The sequence below is a fragment of the Astatotilapia calliptera genome, chromosome 3 (assembly GCF_900246225.1).
Source record: "Astatotilapia calliptera chromosome 3, fAstCal1.2, whole genome shotgun sequence".
NCBI lineage: Eukaryota > Metazoa > Chordata > Actinopteri > Cichliformes > Cichlidae > Astatotilapia > Astatotilapia calliptera.
The window spans coordinates 41044703-41051485 of NC_039304.1; the positions used below are offsets into that span (position 1 = coordinate 41044703).

General features: G+C 40.1%; 1 long non-coding RNA gene across 2 annotated transcripts; it reads left to right on the forward strand.

Annotated features, from left to right (window-relative positions):
• Window positions 1-963: 963 nt before the first annotated feature.
• Window positions 964-4542, forward strand: LOC113013405 (uncharacterized). Of its 2 annotated transcripts, XR_003270826.1 has the most exons (4): window positions 964-1108; window positions 1852-1935; window positions 3912-3992; window positions 4291-4542. It is a non-coding gene; the product is annotated as an uncharacterized LOC113013405 (long non-coding RNA). The 2 variants fall into 2 exon arrangements; XR_003270827.1 differs by lacking the exons at window positions 964-1108; window positions 1852-1935 and adding an exon at window positions 3343-3634.
• The last annotated feature ends 2241 nt before the right edge of the window (window positions 4543-6783 follow it).

The window sequence follows — 6783 nt, forward strand, 5'->3', positions numbered from 1 at the left end:
TCCATGCTGCTGTTCATACTGTCTATATGTTTCAGAAGGGCAGCCAATCAGAAAAAAAGACTACTGTGGAGATCATTTGTGATATTTCAAACAGATGATGAACTAGGAGCTACATCAAGGCAGCAAAATCTACCAACCAGCTTTAGTTTATGACATGCACAGAGTGCGCATTATCTGTTGAATAAGCTTCAGTTCACCTCAAATACACAATGTTTTAAAAAGGTTTTTGTTCAAGATACAATAAATTCTCCCACAGCTCGTCTGACTGTGAGTCCCAGCACCTTTCAATTCCTCAAAGGAGACTTTGTGTCTCTGAGCTGTGAGGAGGACGACAGCTCTGCTGGATGGACTCTGAGGAGAAACACAAGCAGAGACACCGGAGCTGAATGTGGAAAATGGGGAACACCAGCTGGTTCTTCATGTAACAACAGTGCCACCCTCTCATTGGACAGTGGAGTTTACTGGTGTGAGTCCAGAGAGGGTCCCATCAGTAACATGGTTAACCTGACAGTCGCTGGTAAGCTGAGTGTGTGGAGTTAGTGTTGATGAAGCTGTGTGTAAATGGATGAAATGCTGTAGTTTGTCTCTGTGTTGAGGTGGATCAGTGATCCTGCAGAGTCCTGTCCTCCCTGTGATGGAGGGAGATGACGTCACTCTGCTCTGTAAAACAGAGACCACTCCCTCCAACCTCCCAGCTGCTTTCTATAAAGATGGCTCCCTCATCAGGAAGCAGCCTACAGGTCACATGACCATCCAGCATGTTTCCAGGTCTGATGAAGGCCTCTACAAGTGTGACATCAGCGGTCATGGAGAGTCTCCATCCAGCTGGATCACTGTCACAGGTGAAGCTTCTGTTTCTATTCATAGTTTAGTTCCAAAGTAATTCAAACTCACCACAAAGATCCCGTTTTCTCTTTAATTCCAGGTTCTTCCACCTCTCCTCCTCCATCAGCCTCCACTGCCTCCCTCTCCTCCTCATTTTCCTCTACTCCTCAGCACTCCTCTGTTCCTCTCGCTGTGCTGGCCCTTGTTCCCTCCATAATTGGAGTGCTGCTGCTGGTTGTACTGGTTGTACAGGTGAGACGATGTGTCCAGAGGAAACCTGAAGGTGAGACACACATTCTGCCCTCACTTAACATGTAAAGGGACAGTCCACCTCAAAATCATATTTGGTTTTCTCTGCTTAAGGCTTGAAAGGTGACTGAAAGTTAGTTTCATTTTATTGAATTAGATCAATGTGTTAGTCATACTAATCTAAGCAGAAGCAGCACTGCAAACCAAACGTATGTAGGTGTGATTATGGGGTGAATTGTTCTTTAGATACATACAAAAACACATGATTCAAAGGAAGTGTAGCACTTCTATTTTTGTGAGGACCGATTTGAGCCACAGACCTTCACATTACTACCTGAGGGTTAAATTAAAGATAAACTACAGGCTGTATTTGTGCATCATTTTCTCCTCATGCATATGATAATAATAATTTTGTGATTTTTTTTTTTTTTGTAAATATACTTTTACATTCGGATAGTTAGTTTAGTTAGTTTATGCTTCCTGTGTTGATTGCAATGATGTACTTTGATCTACTCAATGATGAGACTTTGTGGTCACAAGTTTTGATGTGAGTAGCTCTGCTGGCGTCCAGTTTCCTGTATTATGACTAAAAAAAGAAAAGCTTTTTTTTCCTTTTACCGCAGCTTTCAGAAAGAATTAGTTTTTTTTATTCCAGCTTTACTGACTAAAATGTTTGATTCACTTTCCATTATTCTTATAAATATTCATATTCCAGCTGTCAAACCAGCAGCAACAATAATTATTGTGTTATCAGAGGGAAATCTGTGGTATTTGCAGACAGAGATCCTGCAGCAGCTGCTACCTCCTCATCAGTGAGAAGAACTTCAGCCGATGGTCGAGACGAGTCAAACAGAAAAAGAGGTACGACAAGTTTCCTGTTAGAAATGCTTTAAAAGTCCTCTGCTCTTTCCACAAGAGGCTCCATGACGTCGATGGCTGAGATTTTTAAACATGTGCTGATTTTTCATCAGGCCAACATTTATCATTTTAAGATAAGATAAGATAACCTTTATTAGTCCCACACGTGGGAAATTTGTTTTTGTCACAGCAGGAAGTGGACAGTGCAAAAGTTATGACGCAAAAATTAGAATACAATAAGAATAAATACAGTACACAACTGTACAGAATAGAATAAAATAAAATAAATATACAATAAGATAAAAATAGAATACAAATACAAAATACAACTGAGTAAAAATACAACGATGACAGAAAGGATTATTGCACTTAGTATTATTGCATATGTATGGATGTGTGTGCTTGATCAGTTAAAGTCTTTATTATGGAGTCTGACAGCAGTGGGGAGGAAAGACCTGCGAAATCTCTCCGTCCCACACCGTGGGTGCCGCAGTCTCCCACTGAAGGAGCTGCTCAGTGCTGTCACAGTCTTTAAATACTTTCTATACTTTTGCTTAATACTAAATATCATATGTTAGCATACGGTGTGAGTAATCATACTGCTGGATTACAAAGCTGCTTGCACAAAGTCCACTGCACATGCTTAGAACACTGAGAAAACCTCTGTGCTCACCTTTCTTGGTGCTCAGGCAGGTGTCCAAACACAAAAACTAAAAAACAAATTATATAAGAGGAAAAATTGAACGTATTTCTGTTTAGAGATGACTTCTCAACTGTCATGCAGAACCCCAGTATTCTTTAAAATTGAGTTTATTTTGTTGTAACACTGGCAGTGGCATTTTCCCATTCTTTTTGATCAGCATGCTTGATTTGGAAGTAGCACTTTGAGGAGAGGAACTATAGAACATTGCAGACCGAAGAGGGTGGATGGAGGATGGTTAGTGAATCAGGAGGTGCAGAGGAAATGAAGGAGTGGAAATGCTGTTAGTCCAGATGACATACATGTGGAGATGTGTAGGAGAGAGATCAGTAGAGGTGTTGATCAACAAGCAGCCGTACGGCTTCACGCTTCCACAGAATCTTTCTTGACACAGTGTTGATGGAGAAGACAGAGGAGGTTAGACGGAGCTGGGCTGTGTTGTTGTGGCTCTAGAGAAAACATGTGATAGGTCGCCAAGAGAGGAACTGTGGTACTGCATGAGCAGGTCAATATTGGCAGATAAGTATGTGAGGGTGGAGCAGGACATGTATGAGATCTGCTCTGAGCCCCTTCTTGTTTGTGATGTCACGGACAGGCTGAGGTCAGGCAGGAGTCTCTATGTGATGTTTGCAGATGGGATTGTGATTTATAGTGAGAGCACGGTGCAGGAAGAAGACAGGCTGGAGAGGTGGAGGTGTGCTCTGGAGAGAAGATGAGTGAAAGTCAGCAGAAGCAAGACAGAATACATGTGTGTGAATGACAGGGAGGCATGAATGAGGCAGTGGCATGAACAAAAAGACATGAGACAGAACTGAAGATGTTAATTGATGATGTTAACAGCAATATAATCCCTTTAACTGCAGATAACTTTAAAAAAAGAGGTTAAAAAGTTAAAAAAAAACTTAGTTTGTCCATTTGACTGTCACAGTGAACAGAAGCTTTTATGTTTTCTGTGTACCACATGAGCACAGGGCAGCTCTATGGTGATGCTGTGCCAGTCAGGTAAAAACATTTATTTTAAATCATTTATAAAAAGGTTTCTTTTACAAGAGGTGTAAACAGTTGCATCGCTTTAACACATGAGCAGCTTTGTGGTCATTAAGCTTCCTGTTTTGAGAGCTAAACTGAGCAGAGGTGTTCAAGTGGCTTCAGGTTAAACAGAGGATGCGTTGTGAAGAATGTGCCTCATGTTTGCAGCTCTAATTCATGAAAACTCCATCTTTATCTCACCCTAGCACAAAGTACTGCATCTCTCACATGACTTTGTCTTGTTTTGCAGAGAGCGATTCAGCTGCAGTGCAGAGAACAGCTGACATCACTTATGGAGAAATCACCGTCAGGACAAACAGCAGACACAGAGGTACAGCTGCTCCTCTTCAAAGGTCCAACCCTAAATCAAATTTTAAAAAGTTTAAATCTCAGCCTGCAGCAGCAGACACTGGGAAAACCATATTGAAAACATTACAGCGCTTTGGTCTTTGTGCAGTGTAGAGAGAGTAATGTGGTCATATGAAGGTGTTATCAGCTCCAAGGAAGAGAAGTGTTAACCTGCTCCTGCTCACATCAGTCAGTGAATATCTCTGCTGTCATAAACAGAGCTGATGCAGGCCTTTTTCATGTTTATCTAAACTTTCTGTAATCTGTGTGTTTGTGTTCAGATCTTCCACCAGAGCCAGCCGTCATCTACTCCTCACTGAAGCCGAGCCACACACCTTCACCACAGCTTAACCAGTCTACCCAGTGACGTCCAGCTGGCTGCCAAACACATCCCTGCACTCCTCTCTATATTATTTATTAAATCATATTCTGTGTGTGTTTACAGTTGTACAGCTGCACTGGACCGGTTTGAATGTAGAGCTCAGGATGAAGTGGAAAGTTTGTTTGTCTTTAATAAAACATTTTAAAGGTAATCCAGTTTGGCGTCACACAGGAAATTCCTTCTAGAAGCAGATCCAATCACTCTGCAGCCATCATGAAATGCTGCACTGGTAAATCTTTATGAAGCATTATCTGCACTGTCTTTTATTTGAATGGTCACCAGGACATAAACACTGCATGTATAGGATCAGCAGTCAAATCTGACATCAAGCATTTTTTTAACGTTTGCTGACTTTGCCCAAATATAAGGTTTTAAAAACCCTTTTTCACACATGGGATTTCAGCCTCTGCAACCATCTTTACTGTTGCTGTCTGCCATAGATTTGAATTCAGGGTTTTTGAGTGCCACATGTCTCTCTTAGACTGACCCCCTCCTGCCAGTTAATATAGCATAATATAGCAATAGGTGTTACAGTCACTTCAGGTTAAAGAGAAGATGAGCTGTGGCGTAATGTTTGCAGCTCTAATCTATAAAGCCCAACATTTTATCCTAAAACAAAAGTTTTGTATCAGTCACATGACGTGTTATGACTGAGAGCGATCCAGCTGCAGGTTATTCTTCAGTGCACAGAACAGTTAATAACTCCATCAGGACAAACTACAGACACAGAGGTACGGCTGCTCCCTTTTTCACACTTACTGCAAAACAGCACACAGGACTACATCTTATGCAGAGGGTATTATCTGATAGATTGTATGGTGGTGTCAGGGAGAAGTTAGCTAAGCAACATGAGATGGTAGTGTGTGTGATGACTTTGGACAACAGCAGGAGGGAGCGAGCGAAAGCAAAGAGTAGAATTAAACGGCGGAAGCTGAAGTCGGCCGTTTGATTAAATTTGGTGTAAAATTTTGTGAAGTATTTGTGATTAATAATAAAAAAAACTCAGAAATGATGCAGAGCTTTGAAGGGAACCACCACTGAATTTAATTTATTTATTATTTTCGCTGTCACAGACACAGAACGGTTGTTACAGTTACAAAAACATTAAGTGAAAGTTTACTCTTGATTTATTTATTCTATTGAGATCATGTAATTTAAAATGTAACATAAAATTGAGTAAAACCTATCAAATTGTTTCACATTTATGTATCATTCATGTATCAAATAAACAATTGCTGTTTATGATTGCAACCAAGGGTGGCACCGTCACCACAGTCTACAGGGAGAAGGTCCAGAGTCTGACTCCAGTTTGAGATTGTTCTTTGCATGTTCACGTTTCTGTGTGGCTTCTCTCCAGGTATGAAAGAATGGTTATTTTTCTCTGTATGTTTGCGCTGTGACCGTCTGGGAAGCAGGAAAAGCTGTGATGAGAAGTAAAATAATTTCTTTCTCATCACATAAAAAGAAAAAAAAGAAAACAAAAATATTGAGACATTATAAAAAAAAAACATCAAACCATCAAATGCTTAGAAGCTTATGTGAGAACAGAACAGAACAAAATATGCAAAAAAAAAACCAAACCCTAGAATTAAATGAATTTTTTTTTTTTTTTTTTTTAAAAAACTGAATTTGTGGTATAAACACTTTCTCGCAAAATTTTGCAAATATTGGGAACACAATATATGACCCTGACAGAAAACACAACTTTTTAGGGATTTCTATAAAACTTTATACTCACCACATAAACCCAACTAAAATGAAATGGCACAAAATTCACAAAATGCCACATAAGGTTGTTTATTATTTTTGTCACAACCCAGCTCATAGGAAGTGACAATCAAGAGGGAGACCACCCACAGGCTTTTAAAGGCTGTAAGACATATTTAATGAAAAAAGGGTAAAGCAACTTAAACCCACTTTAAAGACCATAACAGCCATAACTGAAACTTCCAACTTCCAAACTTCCAAAACTTAGGTTTTATCCGATACCGGTGCCAAACCGGTACTTTTGAAACGGTGCCGGTGCTCAAACGGTGCTCAAACCGGTGCTTAAAGAATGGAGAACACAAAATTGGTCCAAAAACCTCCCATGTTCAGCTGTTTTTTTGTAAAAAGATAACAATGTTAGCCTTTTCTGCAGCTATGGGGCATATATGGTATCACTCTTGGCTGGAAGCAGTGCTTAATCAATGGAAAAAACACAAACTTTGTCCAAAACCTCTCATATTTAACTGTTTTCCACTTTTTCTTTGGTCATTTTAGCCTTTTTGGCCAGGGTGAAGGGAGCATCTGCCATCACAGTTTTCATCTTTTGCTGTGAAGTACAGCCAGACTTTTGACCACTTCGCCTTGGGCATTTTTAATCTGTAGCTCTGCTCTAAAAGAAGGTACG